The 17613-nt window shown below is 41.5% G+C and overlaps 1 protein-coding gene across 1 annotated transcript in view; it reads right to left on the bottom strand.

Moving 5' to 3' along the window:
- The window catches only part of atp8b4 (ATPase phospholipid transporting 8B4), a 248513-nt gene extending 239151 nt beyond the window's left edge, over positions 1-9362 (bottom strand). Inside the window, exon 1 of the mRNA XM_039772860.1 lies at positions 9296-9362. The gene's annotated coding sequence lies outside the window, so the exon portion shown is untranslated. The remainder of the gene's footprint in view (positions 1-9295) is intronic.
- Positions 9363-17613: the final 8251 nt, after the last annotated feature.

Below are 17613 nucleotides of genomic sequence, written 5' to 3'. Positions count from 1 at the left end.
ACATAGAAAGACTCCAAATAATGCATTATTATTATTAATATTACTAGGGGGCTTTGCCCCCTGCTCACTTTGCTCGCCAACCCCCGTGCCTGCCCTATACGTTAGCCTCTTTGCAGTTCTGCCGCTCACATATGTACAATTGTACAATTTAAATAGATTTTTATTTTCATGGGAATTGTTACATATGCATAATAGAACTATTTTACATTGCAGCAAGTAGTTAACCATATTAAAAAAGAGTAAAACGTAATAATTTGAATGTAAATTATGTTTCTTGTTGCGTTAGAGTTATTCATTGCATAATACAATTTCATTTTGTTTGGCTGTGAAACTAACCCATAAATACTTTTCAAATTTACACTTTTACTGTAAAACTTTTTTTTTAGTTCAATTTTCATCAATATCGCATTCAATTTTGATTCTGTGTTTGGACTTTCATCGTGACAATGCAACAATAACTGTCCGTGAGTGAATTTCGTTTTTTTCTCTCTATTAAATAAAAGACTTTTTCAAATGTTTGGCTCTGAGATTTGTTAATTGTCTTTGCAAAAGCTATTATAACAGGAATGGCACATTAAGATCTCCTTAGTTGTCTAATGTTAGGCCCTGAAGATCTACTACATTACCTTTCTTGGATACATCCTTCTTACTATAGTAATTCATGCGGTGAAAGACTGGACGGTGTTAACGGTTGTAGATATTCTTCATGATATTATAAGTTGATGTTTTCATCTTCCGCACCATCTCCACCAACTGTTTCAGCAGAGTCTAATGATACGCATTTAACCAATTTGCTGTGTAATCAATCATTATTTTTCACGTTAATTCGTTTGACTTCATCGTTTCTCGGTGTTAGGATTGCCCGTGTACTCATTTTTTCTGTTGATAACCCTTCGTGATGAAATTCTTCAATAAGATTTGGACACAATGCGACTTCTTTAATTGGGAACGTAAAGTGAGGAAAACATTAAAATTTATAAGAACTGAGTGTGCAGGAACTGTGTCAGACAAAAGCATTCACACGAATGAGAGGTGAGAGGACCATGTGTTTGGTTGAATAAGGTTGAGAGGAGGGCGGGACTTGAAAAAATCTCATGGCCAAAGTCTCATCTCGCGGGACTTGAAAAAAGTCTTGTCTCATCCCGGGATTTTTTTTCTGTCATAGAGAGATTATTATTGTTAATCATGTGGGAAAAGGCTGTGCAACCAAATCATTTCAGCTAACCATCACTGGTCCATTACAAGATGGAGAAGTAAAGTCTGCTGATTAATGTGGCAGTCGTAGGTGGTAACAACAACAACAACATCAACATCCATCTTAAAGATGCTGAAAAGCAGAGCAGATATGAAGATCAGCAGAATGTGTGACATTAGATGACAGATTAGAGTTGTGCCTGTTGTGGTCAGGGATTTTGGTACAATTAAGAAATGAAAAGAATCGGCAGGATCAGCCAGGACACCACACAGCCCAAAAGTATAGAAGAGTGCGCTGATGGGAACCACTCGCATTCTTCATAAAGTGTTGGGTTAAACCTTGTGTCCCAGGTTGGAACACAGACATGTCAGCAGCTGCTATCATATTGCAGTGATAAACAAATGCAATAATCATCATCGTAATAATAAATGTTATAAATAAAATAAAATGTTAAACAAACTGTGAAACTGGTGTCAGGCCTGTAAAAGATCCATAAAAGAAGTCTTCATTGCCCATCGTACTGCAAAATAGGCCTAACCTAAACATAAACAGGCTGGCACTGGCCTAAACAGGCCCATCACCGCTCCCCCAAAAAAATGTACCTGGTTTCAAAAGTTAAAAAAAATTCTTTAAGTGTCCTAAAATATATTAAATATACATGCAGCTAATAAAGGGGAATAACTGTGAAAAACCCCTGGCCTGAGAGACAAAGTCTGATCCAAAATACTTGGATTGCCAGTATAAAGAGATGTGGAAAAATTTTTCCTTTTGGAAATTGAACACAACTAAACGCAACCTCATGATGAGACAGAGAGACGTACTCTTAGACAAATGGAAAATGTTGTGTGTTGTGATGGCCGGGACGTCCTTCAACCAAATTAAAGAGCCTCTTTAGGGCAATACATTCCCCGGGACGCTAGATGGCAGCTCCCTTGGACGGAAATGGTTCACCAGATTCCCGCAGGGCAGTATGGGACATGGAGTCCAGTTCTTCAGCCCTGTTGGGTGCCGTGGGTGCCGCCAGGGGGAGCTCACCAAGAACCCAGGGACTATTATGGTAACGTTAACCCGGAAGTACTTCAAAGTCACGAGGACGGAAACCTGCAATACTTCCAGGACACCTGAAGAAGGTGTTTGACCCGGAGACAGAATAATTCTGGGTCAGAGACTTTAAAAGGACAATGGGAAACCCCAGCAGATCGAGCCGGAGTTGGGAGGGAGTGTGACGGAGCTGCTGGGAGTTGGAGGATTGTGTAGTATCGATTTATTATTGCTGCATTTTGCTTATTGGAGAATTGTGGATTGTGCGGTGCTTGGCATTTTATTGAAGAATATAATTATTAAAATCTTCTTTGTGCTTTTAAAAGTGTGTCTTGGATGTCTGTCTGACGGGTTCAACAGGGCAACAGCTCCTCTAGTATCCACAGTGTGTTGATGACGATGTCCTCCTTCAGATTAGTGCACTCCTTCCCCCAAATCAGCACTGCTTTTTGAATTGCAACATTTGCACAAAGACGCAATGCAACTCCTTCTGGCCTTCTCCCTAAACTTCTCCATCAACATCCTCAGAGCAACCATCACATCTGTGGTGCTCTTTCTTGGCATGAAACCGAACTGCTGCTCACTAATCATCACCTCACTTCTTAACTGAGCCTCCACTACTCTTTCCCATAACTACATGCTGTGGCACATCAATGTTATCCCCTTGTAGTTACTGCAGTCCTGCACATCCCTCTTATCACACCAGAGAACACAGAGGCGCAAGACAGAGATAATAAATAAACAGAGCAGTATTCACAAAAAGTATATAATGACTGTAAAACACATGAAAAATAAAGCTTTACAACAAACACAGACGATGCAGAAAAGGAATATAAACATAAGCCTGGCTGATACACAATTATATTCTGTCCATGTGACAGAAATAAGCCTATAAATCTCTAATTCCAAAGCAGAGTATTATCAGGAGGAACTTTACAATTTCACCAATGGAGCTGAACAAGTCCTACAGTTTTTTTTACAATTGCCACTATTATTACATAATCATCTCAAATGTAATCATGGAGCTCCAGGTAATTCACATAACCTTCAAAATGCCTGCGGCTCTGAAATGTGCCGACTGCATGATACCAGAACATAAAGCTTATAATCAAGTCACACCACTTTGATTTAGTAAATCAAAGAACATTGTAGTAAAAGCAAGTGCCAAAGTAGCTAATTCTTCAGGGTTCATATTCATACCCCCTTGAAATGAGGAGTACTACGTCATGGAACACGGATTTCGTTTCCACTCATATAATTTGTTTATCCGTTTCATGAACTTGTTTCTTTCTATGTTTGCGTTAAAAGAAGCTGGAGCATTAATGGCTTCAAAGAAGAGCCCATCCCTGGATAGGCCAACTCACCATCACAGGTCACACTCATTCATATACACTCATCGGGCACAAATGGCTTCTTCTGTTACAGGGTTAGAGAGAGCTGTGGCTTATCACAGTAGTTTCAGGCACAAGGCAGGACACTCTCCAGTTTCCTCCTTCACTTCCATAGTCACCAACATCCAAAACCAGTTCAAGACCCTTAACCCATCCCCTGCTTCACCTATGTGCTCTGGTTCTCTTTTCTTCTTCTCTCCTGTAATGTCTCAGACATTTCTGGCCAAGCACTTGTGCACTGGAACCTGTTCTTTCACATCTTCTTCAGTCCAACTCTTTTTCCTTGATCCCCTACATCTCTTCTTTTTGTAACGCCTCACTGACCGCTGGAATCTTCCCTACTGATTTCAAGAAATCTCGTGTGATCTCGATTCTCAAGAAGCCCTCTCTCCACTCATCTTCCATTGAGAACGACCGCCCTGTCTTCCTTCTGCCATTCCTGTCCAAGATTCTAGAATGCATAGTCCACAGACATCTATCCTCTTATCTCTCTCACAAGAACCTACTAGATCTGCTTTCCACCATGGTCACTCTACCAAGACTGCACTCTGCACTGCGTTCAGTTGCAAACACTCTTAAGACCTGCTTGTATCTCTTCTCTGTCCTTATCCTTCTTGACCTTTCATCAGCTTTTGATACCTTTACCCATTACTTGCTCATCTCCATCCATCCATCCATCCATTATCCAATCTGCTATATCCTAACACAGGGTCACGGGGGTCTTCTGGAACCAATCCCAGGGCGTATGGCAAGAACAAATCCCGGGCAGGGCACCAGCACACCGCAGGACAAACACACACACCAAGCACACGTTAGGGACAATTTAGGATCAGCAATTCACCTCACCTGCATGTCTTTGGACTGTGGGAGGAAACATGCCAACTTCACGCAGGGAGGACCCGGGAAGTGAACCCAGGTCTCCTTACTGCGAGGCAGCAGCATTACCACCGTGCCACCCCTTGCTCATCTCTTCCCTCTAAAAACTTGAAATCCTTGTGTCTACTTTGGATTGGTTCAAGTCCCACCTTTCTGGGCAATCCTTTTGTGTCTCCTTTTCTAACTCCTTGTCGTCTCCACAGGTGCATTTCAAGGATCAGTGCGGAGTCTACTTCTCTTTTTATCTCTGCATTCATTCCTTAGTTAGTTAGTGTCATTTCTTCTCATGGCTTCTTCTACTCTCACCTCTATGCCAAGGTTACCTCATTACCTTGAATCACATAGTTTTCAGCCCTAATCTCCAGCTGTCTCTCTGCCACCTCATCATGGATGAATGTTCAACACCTTAAACTTAACCTGTAGAAGTCAGATATCCTGTACTCGCCTTCTGATTCTCCTTCTTCGGAGAAGCAAGCAGGGGGCAGAGCTCCCTAGTGTGTATACTGTATATTTATGAGTGTATATGCACACACACACTTATATACATTACTACATTACCAGAGACTTTACAAAGATTCACAACAGCAACAAGGTTAAGGTGAGTGAAAACCTGGAGGTAAAGATGAAGGTTTGAAGCCAGATGACTGTTAGCCAGTGATGGGATGTCAAGATTATCCAGTCTGTCCTATTGAGTCAGAGCTGGTAATCCCTTTAGAGAAATTAATTTGTAGTTTCATGTCAGGTCTTCTTATTTTATTTCCTCTGCAGTCACACATCTACCACCCCCTCATATGACTTGTTGCCATTATCCCACTACTTATGTGTTTACTCCAATTGAAAAGGCTAGCCTTTTCATGAAATCACTTCCATTAATCTTCTCGAAAGAAACAGCAGAAACATTCGGCCCTGGTAGGTGTCTTTTTCTTCAAGATGCACCTGGGCATTAACTTCACATTGACCAGCTTTGTACGTCAGCCGCACATTTACACTTCCTTATCACGTCGTGTCGGTTGTGTAAGCAAACTGACAGGATTCTAGCGGTGCCTCTAGTAGGTCTGTAATCAGAAGCAGTAAAGACGCCAGGAACCATCTGCGGTGTCGTTGTAAACAGCGTTCCTGGGGACCTGCTTCCAGCTGCCAAATTCAACAACCAGGCTGCAGTTGCACATTTTTAAGAGGCATTTCTGCCTGTTAGTCAGTAAACAGCACGCTCTGGATTACCATACTGAAATAATGAAGAAGAAAAACAAATAGCAGTCTCTTACACTTCTGTAGAGCCAGAGCAGTTAAATAAATTACGATGGACGGCAACTTCAAGGTCTGACAACGTTATGTTTTATATATACCAGGGGGTGGCGGGGTGCACTAACGCTCTTTCTAAGTTCCCGGCAAACATTTCCCGGGAAATCCCACCAGGAGCCACTGCCTCGACTTGGGACACGCCACTTCTGGTCCCGGCCCTGAGGACGACATCACTTCCCCCAGACTTCCTATAAAGCCTCACTCCCTTCCTCTGGAATTCAGTTCTGTTTTGGACTCGGTCTTGTAAACTTTACTTGCTACCAAACCTTTGACCTTTGCAGCCAGGAACACATTATAGGGGTGGCTGCCCCAAACCTTTACAATATCTCGGGTCTCTTCTTGTCACGATATTTATTTATTTATTTATATACCCATCCATACACACACACACACACATATATATATATATATATATATATATATATATATATATATATATATATTGTGAACCTTGCCCCGGACACAGACAGGCAGACACGTTAATGTCACCCACAAACACATGTTTATTCTCCATTTCTCTTTTTACAATTTCAGCTCACTAACCCCAATACCCCTCAGTCCTGGCCACTCCAATGACTTCTCTTTCTTCTTCTTTCTCTTCTTCTTTTCTCTCTCTTTCTTTTCTTTCTCTTCTGGCCGCCTCCTTTCTCCTCCAGACGTTGCCACTCTTCCACTCGACTCTTGTCAATGACTGGAGGGAGGCGGCCCCTTAAATAGGAACCCGGATGGGCTCCAGCTGCTTCCCGGCAATCTCCCGCGGACACACCCCCGTGTGGCGGAAGTGCCGGCTGTGCACCCGGAAGTCGTCCGGGTGTCCCCTGTCATCTTCCCCCCGGCACTTCCTGGTGAGGCGGAAGTGCCGGGCTCCTGGGATAATCAGGCGCTGGGGCGCAGCCTGGCGGTGGCCACGGGTCCCTACAGGGCTGGGCTGTAGGCCTCCAGTATAACCAGGACGGACGCCCCCTCTCGCTCCAGCCCCGGCCGGGGACCACAATATATATATATATATATATATATATATATATATATATATATATATACAGTAAACCCTCGTTTATCGCGGTTAATCCGTTCCAGACTCTACCGCAATAAATGAATTTCCGCGATTTATTTATAAATCGAATATTTTCACAGTTAGAGCGTAGAAAACCTGTTTACGACCTTCTAAATACGTTTTTTTAACATTATTAGAGCCCTCTAGACATGAAGTAACACCCTTTAGTCAAAAGTTTAAACTGTGCTCCATGACAAGACAGAGATGGCAGTTCTTTCTCACATTTAAAAGAATGCAAACATATCTTCCTCTTCAAAGAATGCGCGTCAGGAGCAGAGAATGTCAGAGAGAAAAGTAAACAATCAAAAATCAATAGGGCTATTGGGCTTTTAAGTGGAAGCACCGCGATAAAGCAGCAGCAAGGAAGGGATCAATGTGAAGGTAGTCTTTCAGCATTTTTTAGAGGAGCGTCCTTATCCTCTAGGCCAGTATGCGATCAGCCCCTCTGCTCACACCCCCTCCATCAGGAGCACAGAATGTCAGAGAGAGTGAGTGAGACAGAGAAAAGCAAACAATCAAAAATTAATACGGGCTGTTAGAGCTTTTAAGTGTGTGAAGCACCGCGAGGAAAGCATATCATATATCATTGAGGAGTTTCATTTAATATGTAATACATGCTCTGATTGGGTAGCTTCTAAGCCATCCACCAATAGCGTCCCTTGTATGAAATCAACTGGGCAATCAAACTGAGGAAGCATTTACCATAAATTAAAAGACCCATTGTTTGCAGAAATCCGCGAACCAGCGAAAAAATCTGTGATATATATTTAGATGTGCTTACATTTAAAATCCACGATAGAGTGAAGCCACGCAAGTGAAAGCGTGATATAGCGAGGGATCACTGTATATATAAGTAAGATTTCATGCCAGTACTAAAAGTGCCAGAGAGCTGGCTGAATCATGGCTATCAGAAAAAAACACCATTAACAGACATTTGGACATAAACCCAGCATATGCAAACTTAAGAAGAACATAGTCATAATAAATAAAATGTTACGACCAATAACCCCCCCACCACCACCTAATTTTGCTGTATATTGCCTTTGATTCTTGTAAGTCTAAGCATTATCCTCCGATGAAAGCCCCTGGCAGGGGCTGAAAGCTCAGGAATAAAGACTACGTTATGATACAGTACGTGATTCATTTTTCTCCCTTTGTGGATGTCCACCTGCTAATATGCAAAATGTGCCACAGACCTTTGCTTCCATATTTACATACATACATACATGCATGCACACGCGTGTGTATATATACTGTATATTCACAAACATATGCAGAAACAATATATATATGTGGCTCTGAATCACAATCTGATTTAGGTGGTCACCTACTAGGTAACACATGAGGTTGGTCAGCAAACATCCACCACATCCTCTTAAGTTTCGAGAAGCAGATCACAGATATGTATACACACACACACACACTCTGTGCATATATATATAGTGGCATGTGCCTCCCTTCCACTGGTTGAATACCAAATGTGCCACAGCATTTGGGACCTAACCACCATGAATACCAAGGAGTGCCTGTACTTGAGAAAAAATAAACTATCAGCACTATATAAGTGACATTAAAAATTAATTGTTTTTTCTTTCCCCATGCAGCAAATTTTATTCATTAAGAATCAGTATAAATTTAAGGAAATGTATACATTGCCAAGAATATTGAATTAAAATGATCAAGTAAAAATGTTTCTTGTTAATATCTTCTTTGATAAAATAAGGAAATTAACTTTGTATAATTCATTAGAATATAAGCATGAATGCATGTGTATGTATAAATATATATGTATATGTATATATATTATATTATATACATATACACACATATACATTTTTTTTGTTCTTTATTTCGCCGTATACAATTTCTTGTTTTAGGAATTGGTTAGTTTTCGCATACCCCTTGGTGTCAGAGCGCAGGGTCAGCCATTGTATAGCGCCCCTGGAGTGATTGAAGGTTAAGGGCTTTGCTCAAGGGCCCAGCAGAGTAGGACCTCTTTTGGCAGTGATGGGGATTCGAACCGGCAACCTTCTGGATACCAGCACAGATCCTTAGCCTCAGAGCCACATAAATATTTATACCTACATACATACATACACATATTCTTTATAAACTTTCTAATGAGCTGCACAAGTTCAGTTCCTTGTTAGATCAATGAAGATATTAACAAGGAACGTTTTTACCTGATGGATAATTTTAATTATACACAAATACAAACATATGTATAGTTTAACAGACTTCATTATCATTTTCTGAAAAAATGAAATTATACAATGTTCAAACTAGTATTAATCTCTTTGTCACTTTATATACTGTATTAAGATATGAACTTATTTTATACTATTTTATTCTCTGAAACCTAATAGTATTTTTTCATTTTGTTTGAATTTTTCTTTGTCTGCATCTGTATTCTGTAATGGAAAATAATTGCATTACCAGTGTCCCTTAAGAAAACTCAGAGTCACCGCCGTCCCCGTCCATACTGCATTGCCCTTTATTTGTTCACACGTTCTTGCTTCTGTTCAGTTATTGTAGCTGGGGCTTTAATGTTGTCACTTCTGTTTCAGTTCCTGTTCTCAGCTCTTTCAGTAGACCAAACCCAGCTGAGCTCATTCCCCGAAATAGATAAATGAATAAATAAATAGTAACTCGGTCGGTCAGGGACTTAAACGCAGATACTTATCTGCCTTTCTAAATGATCTCCAATCAAGTTCTCAACATACCTCAAGAAGAATTACAGCAACCAGAGGTCACCTGAGCACAATATGGAGCTCCACAACAAAGGCTCGGAATACTTAGATGAAGGAGAGCAGGCCCGCCGCCGGGGGGGACAAACGAGACTCTGGTCCGGGGCCCTAATGGAAGGGGGCCCCTTCACGCTAGATTTTTTTTTGTATACGTATTTGAAGGTTTTGGCATGTGGGGACCCGGGGGTAGGCAGAGGGGCCCACACGTACCCAGTTGTCTGGGGCCCAAATATTTTTGGCAGTGGGCCTGAGGAGAGATTTCAGTTTTTGATTCTCCAGATTCCTTTTGTTGTCACACACATGCATCCGAAACACAGAAAGACATTTTCTTTTATCAAAACTCAAAGAGGAAGTTTTTAGCCCTTTCTTTTCCAGTGGTGCTGTGTGCCCCATTGCTTCCATTGTAAAGAACCAGTCTGAACAAGTTATTTTTTAAAAATGTATAAAAATCATCGCACTTTGAAATACAATTTCACGTGGCAAGTGCATTTATATCATGTTTGTGAAGAAATAATTTCAACATGAAGAATGCCAAACATCTATTTTAAGGACTCTGTTAATGTGTAATTTCCTGGAGACCACTTCATTATCGGCACCTCTAGTCCATGACCTTTAAAACCAATGGTTATGGTAGACATCAACAAGTCTCTGTTGCTAAGTGTTACTTTAATAAACTTATGCTAATGTCTAGTCTTGAAGCACATAGGAAATTCTTTGTAAGTTTACTGTGCCTTACCCTGTTAATTTAGGATAAATTACTGTATGGCAAATTAGTTAATATTTAACAGTGAGCAACAATAACAATTTCTTTCTTGTATAGCCCCAAACCACACAAGGAATGCCTCAATGGGCTTTAACAGGCCCAGTTTTATGACAGCCCTCCATCCTTGACTCCCAAAGACAACAAGAACAAAAAAAATGACCTTGTACGGAAAGAAAATGGAAGAAATCTTGGGAAGGACAATTCAGAGAGAGAGAGAGAGAGAGAGAGAGACCCCTTGGCAGGTAAGTTGGGAGTGCAATGGATGTCAAAAATTTGGTAAACACAACACACAAGTAATCATCTTCACAGATCTCAACAGCCAGTCTATCATGGCCATATCAGGAATGCAACACAAGAGTACAAACTACTTTGTTCTTGCACAGCACTCCTCACCAAGTGCAACTCTCAAGACAAAATTCAAGAAGAGATTATAGCACTCACTAAATACTGAACTGTCACATATGAGGATACAGATTTGTTCAAATACATCAAAAGCAAAGCAGAAATTAATTAGCTGTAATGTCTGTCCATCAGCTTCTTGTAGAAGCACAGCCATATTATAGAAAAAAAGAGTCAGAGACAAGCCAGACACAGTCAGTGTCCTGGAGACCTCGGCTAACAAGAAATCTCACCCCTATTGGCCATTCACTGCTGTGCTGGCCAATCAAATGAATGGACCCTTCTACCTGATGATCCCAGTGCTCCGTTAACCTGAATACATACTTACAAAGTATGGGAAATAGCTAACTTGCTAATGATTTTACAGTCACTGTGGAATAGAGAGATTGTACCATAGCCAGTAGAAGAATCAGCAACCTCCAATTCAGAGACATTGACATACTGTATTTCTTCTTCCAGAGCACATACAAAAAGAGTGGAGTTGACAAAATCTGTCAGAATAAATGAATTAGCGTGAATACAGCATTTCATACATGCTACATGCTAATAATACCGCTGCGTAGCACGGACACTCACAGAAAAGCAAAATACTTGTGTTCAAAATGGTGTACAACACATAGAGAAAGTGGCCAATGAAGAGGTCAGAGAGTGAGGAGAACATTGACAGACCTCATACATGAGAGACAAAAAGAGATGGCTTGGACACGGATTGAAGATGAGCCACCGACGCATTGCAAAGACAGGTTTGGAAGGTAAGGTTGATGGCAGTAGACCTCAAGCCCACCCAGATGCTACCATACTGAAAAGAAGTTGGACTCAAATGCACATGGCGGTCGAGTTGTTACAGGACAGTCACATGTGAAGGACTTGGGTGGAGCCAACATTGTGAAGATACGACAATGAAGAACGAAAGAGTTTCAAAGAAAACTGTCAACCTCACAGTGACTACAAAACACAGAAAATTTATCATGAACATTGAGTTGATTAAATTGTTCATTTTAAGTATAGTTTTCATTTGTTTTTTGTTTAGGGCATTGCCAGTACCTACAAAATATGAGAGGTGATCAAATCTGATTGTCACCAACGTTAATATACTTGTTACGACCTTCATAAAACTTTATTTGCCACTCAGATAAAGCCGTTTATTTTGTTAATGCCAGTGTTTCTCAACCACTGAGTGGGTCTCCGGCTGCCACCAGTGGGTCATGGGTTGCTATCATTTATAGTGGTGAGTGGGTTGCTCGGACGATTGTGCTCGATTCATTAAGGGGAACCTTAGTGGGTCACAAAAACAATTACTTGGGAAAAAGTGGGTCACAGCACCAGAAAAGGCTGAGAAACACTGGCTTATGTAACCACTGTTCTGTAGCCATCTTGTCATCTTTACTAGGTTAGGTAGCCTTTATTACCCCAGAGGGACATTTGTTTGCAGTAGAACAGTACAGAGATTGTTACATTGATACAAGAAATTAAGGCAAGACACACCAAGCCACAACTAGAGTCACACATTCAAGATTTGTACAAAGAAGAATAATTACCTTTAACAGTACACAATAAAAATAATTCAGAATTTAGCAGCAGCCCTACAAGTAACAGAATTCAAAAAGCTGAGAAGAAATTGTTGGCTTAGTGGATCTAAGTGGGCAACAAGGAGAATGTGGGGGTCCAGGATCGCTTAGAATCAGGGCCGTTTTTTCATCATATTTAGGCTAAGTGGCTGGTTTTTCATCCCACAGCCTGAGGGGGACCCCCTTCCCACATAGAGAGAGTGGTGTAAGTACTTCAGCCCGGAAGTTAAGCACACATTATGACATGCAGAATGTCAAGGCCTGTTGTGAGTGAACAAAAAGGTCCCAGGAGATGATTAGAATGCAAAGGTTGGTGGTCAAAAACAGAAATTGTGGGTGGAAAATACCAGAAAGCAAAACTTTCTTTGGCTATCCTCAAGTGTCCCAGTCAGCTTAATCCAGCTTACTCCAACTGCTAACAGCTGGTTTCTTGACCAAGCAGGCCACAAAAATGGTCAAAAAAGGTGTAAAGCCTCCAAAATGTTCAACAAAATGCAAGATAGGACCTTCAACAGCTTACTCTAACTGCTAACTGCTGGTTTCCAGCCTAGCAGGCCTCAAATAAGGAGAGTGTCACAAAAATCGGCAAAAGCCACTAAAAGGTTTGGGGCAGCCACCCATATATTATTTCCTGACTGCAAATTAAATGAATAAGTGTACTGAAGTGTACAGATCAGGGTCCAGAACAGAACTGACTTGCTTGTCACAAAGATGGTGGTTTTAAGGGCCAGCAGAGGAAGTGATGTCATCAATAGGGCTGGAACCGGAAGTGATGTCGTTGGCCCTGTGACCAGAAGTTACATCATCGGGGGGCAGGTGGAATTTCCTGTAACTGGTCTAGCATGGAATTACTCTCATTCAGGCCCTTTAGCTGCCTCCCATGTGCACGTGTCTGACACCAGATAGCTTAGAAAGTTCAAAAAGACTACAAGAGTAAAATGTTTTTAAAAGGAGATAAAACTAGGAAAATTCTGACTTGTGTGTTAAGACCATACCAAATTGTAACCATTATAATTTGTGAGTTGGTTTACAAAAATAGAAGGAATAACAAAAATATAAAAAATGTTAAAGGTATGCATCAATCCAAAGAAAGCAAGCCCTAAAACACTTCAAAGAGAAGAATCAAGTAACAAAGCAGAAATTATCCCAAAAAAAACAAATGAATAACACAAAATTTACAAAACTGTAAACAAGTTCTGCATTTGACTGCTGACTCTGACTTCTGACTGGAATAGATAGCCAGAAGGAGGAGCCAGCAGCTGTGACATCAGGGTAGTCCCGCCTCTCCAGGCTCCACCCTCAAAACACAGGCAGTGGACACACATTCAAGCAGACAGAACACAGATAACAAATTATAAGTGAAGCTAACAGAAATAACATTAAAACTTGAAACATAATAACTCAGAATTAACAAAAACAATAAAGCATAAAATACATACAAATTCAAAATGGTCCATATTTACAGCTTTGCACATATGCAACAATGAGTTACTTCCAGTGCCATATAACCAGTCTGGGCAAGAACTGATTGCTAGAATTGCAATGTACATATAACTCAAGCATATGTACATTTGTTTTATTATTATTTTCAACATACAAAACATTCTTTCTCATAAAAAAAAAATCATGGATGGGCCTAACAGTCTGATGTCATGAGACACTAAAGAGTTCCAACTGTAACCACCAGGGGGCTCTACTGAGCCCCAAACCTCAGACAGAGCAATGCTCAGCATATTTTTGGGTTCAAATAAAATATATTTATTTAAACACAAAATCTCTCCAATAATCACCCTTTCCAAAGATTAGCCAAAATACACAATAAGTGAATAAATTCTTCCACCTCATTGAGTGTTACCTGCTGCCTTCCAACTCTAACTCTCTATCAGTACCCAGGGTCCCCAACAGGGCTGCACTTCTGAACTCCACCTCCCAAGCACCACTGCAGGTGTCCCGACTGGGCTGCCATGTGAGGATCACCACCACCTGCTGTATGGGAGATGGAATAGCTCCCAACTCTCAGATTCTGCTGGTCCATCCACTAAATTATGCTGGTCAGGCACAAAGTAATTTTTTTATCCCGCTGGCCAATCCGTCTGTCATTCCACTCTGGCCTCCTGTCCGGGTAAAAGGCTCTGAGGCTAAGGATTTGCGCTGGTATCCCGAAGGTTGCCGATTCGAATCCCTGTCACTGCCAAAAGAGATCCTACTCTGCAGGGCCCTCGAGCAAGGCCCTTAACCTTCAATTGCTCCAGGGGCGCTGTACAATGGCTGACCCTGCGCTCTGACCGCTAAGGGGTATGCGAAAACTAACAAATTCCTAATATGAGAAATTGTATAAGGCAAAATAAAGAACAATAAAGGTAAAGAACCTATCCTGGCCGGGATGCCCATTCTTCTCTTACACAAAGCACTTCCAATAATGCCCACTAGAGGGCGATATCACCTTTAAACCCTGGCTAGTAATAAGGGTAAGTACTGCATCTTTATTAAATAAAAGATTTGTCCTGCACAAAAACGTATTACAATCACAATAAAGCTCCATGGAGCACAAAGGCAAAATGGAATTGCCTGTAACACAGAGGCAATAAAAATCAAACAAGTCTCAATACAAATTCCAAAACCAGGGTCAAACACAAAAGAAAAAGTTGAAAAATCACAATAAACACGAGTACACTCACCAGCTCCCTTGCACATTGACAATGAGCCGCCAGGAACTGTGGAAGACCCTTCAGGTTTATAGGGTGGAGGGCAGTTCCTAGCAGGGATTGGAAGGTGGCAGTGCCATGCACCCACAAAACACATGGAACATAACAAAGGCAGCTTATATACAAAAATAAAGAAGGATGCACATAATGAACATTAAAAGAATCTAAAAAGAACAAAAGAGATGTAACCCATGAATTTGAACCCCAGTCAGGGGAGGAACCCTGATTGAGAAAGACATGGCATCTGATCGCACAGCCACGGCCCCCTGAGGCCCAGCCGGAATGATGAGTGTAGTGAGCAAGAAACGGGGACAACTACTGTGCAGCCTTAGAACGCCCCCTAGGGGGGGCGTGAAGTAACAAAAAAGGGGGTGCGAAGATATGAAAAAAAGGAAACAAGAAACGAAAATATGAACAATACATCTTTTGAAACCAAAACAAATGAACTTAAATTACATTCTGATACTAGAAAAATAAATATAGAGTTAGATAAATGTTGATAAAAGTTAAGAAGGTATAATAAAACTTGTAGCGGTGTATCGGCAGCAAAAAATATAGGAATACATTTTATTAGGGTTACAGAAAAACATTAGGGGGGCGCGATTAAAACTGTTACGAAAACTCGGGTCACAAATACTTAAAGGTTGAGAAACGCTGGCTTAAAAGATTCCTTTAACATTTGGAAAGAATGCTTCACTGCGGGATAAGTGGGATCTCTAAGATGTTCCCTTTTGTGGTTTTGGAATTTACATCTATGAAATTCAGAGAAAGGAAAATATCCATCATACCATAAGAAAGCCACTGGCACCCTTCATGGGGGGGCACACGAGCGTTCATCTTGTAGACCAGTTTTGGTGTACGCCACACGCGTTCTTGATTGCTACAGACGCTGTACAGGACATGACATTACAGAATTAAAGATATCGAGAACAGACTCCAAGTTTGTTATGAAGACACTTTCCTGCTCGTATCCATAGAAACCTGTGGTTAGAAATCGTGACCTTGTAAAATGAACCTTTGGAAACCCAAGGACACAATTAAGGATTTTACCAGACTTTCAACAAGTATAGCAGGCTCACGACTACCATGTAGAAAAGGCAGCATTTCGTGACTTATTAGAATGAAGTCCAACTCTCTTATTAAGACAGCAAGGACTTTATTAAACACCATGGCTCACTAAAGCAAATTTTACATAACAAGACCAACCAGATCAGAAGCCTCTAGCATCTTGTTGCAATTTAGTACTTCTCAAAGCGTTTTAATTTCACACTATCAGCACATGTTTCATTACTCAGAGTACACTCAGCAGGGAGCTTGTTGCCTGTCTTTGTAATTCAAAAAGCTGAGCTCTGTTTACAGGTATGAAATAAAATGAGCACAAAAACTCATGGCCACCTGCGCCAAAGCCTTACGGTGACCAACACGTGTATCTTTAGCCGAGTCAGAAGTTGCATTCCTTGTTGTTGTGATTTTTATGTGTGTGTTTGAAGGGGGCTGTCATTTTTTTTATAATATTTCTATATTTCCTGAGCATTTGTTAAAGATAAATTTCCTCTTGAGGAAAAAATAAATGAACATCTTGGAACCACAAGGGGGCGCCACTGAACCCCAAAACCACAGACACAATATCCCATCACCCAACATAATTCTGGGTTCAAATAAAAAGATTTGTATTTGTTGCCAACACCTTTTTATACAAGCACCAGCCACAATACACAAATACAAATGCTCTCCTTCCACCTCCAGTAGAGCGTCGCCCGCTGCCTCCTGGCTCTGACTCGGTAAAGCGAGGCTGTAGGCTTCCTTTTGAATTCAACCCGGGAACTACATCTGGTGTCACGCCCAAGTTTTCTGGACCACTTTTGAGTTGTGTGGAAACAAAGACAGTCCTACCCCAGCGGTGCCCTCTGGCAGTACCCAAAGACCTCGATAAGGCTGCACTTCTGGACTCCAATTCCTATGCCAACCTGCGAGTCTCCTAATTGAGTTCACCCCTGAGGAACAGTGCCACCTGTCGTGTGGGGGAATTCACTGCTCCTGACATGTATGTTCACCTAGTCCATCCATTATGGCCTCCTGGCTGGGCAAGAATTCATAATCCATCTCGGAGAGGATGCCTGTCCTTCCTCCATGGCACCTACGCTTCTATCTATCAATTTATCTATATATCTATCTATCTATCTATATATATATATATGTATATTGTGGACGCTGGCCCGGACACACACAGACGAACATCATATTTCACCCAACACACGTTTATTTTCAACAATATTTACAAAGCACAAACCCAGTGCCTCCAGCACCGATCCCCCAATGTCCAGGCCACACAGTCCTACTGCCTTTCTCCTGTCTCTAGTCCTCCCTCCAGCTCCGTCCTCTTCCACCCGACTTCTGCCGATGACTGGAGGGAGGCGGCCCCTTAAATAGGAACCCAGATGGGCTCCAGCTGCTTCCCGGCATTCCTCTGTAGCCACGCAGGAGTGTCCCCTGTCGTCTTCCCCCCAGCACTTTCTGGTGTGGCGGAAGTGCTGGGCTCCTGGGATATTCAGGCACTGGGGCGCCGCCTGGC

Source organism: Polypterus senegalus, chromosome 12 (assembly GCF_016835505.1).
Source record: "Polypterus senegalus isolate Bchr_013 chromosome 12, ASM1683550v1, whole genome shotgun sequence".
Taxonomy (NCBI): Eukaryota; Metazoa; Chordata; class Cladistia; order Polypteriformes; family Polypteridae; genus Polypterus; species Polypterus senegalus.
This window is presented reverse-complemented; position numbering and strand designations above follow the sequence as displayed.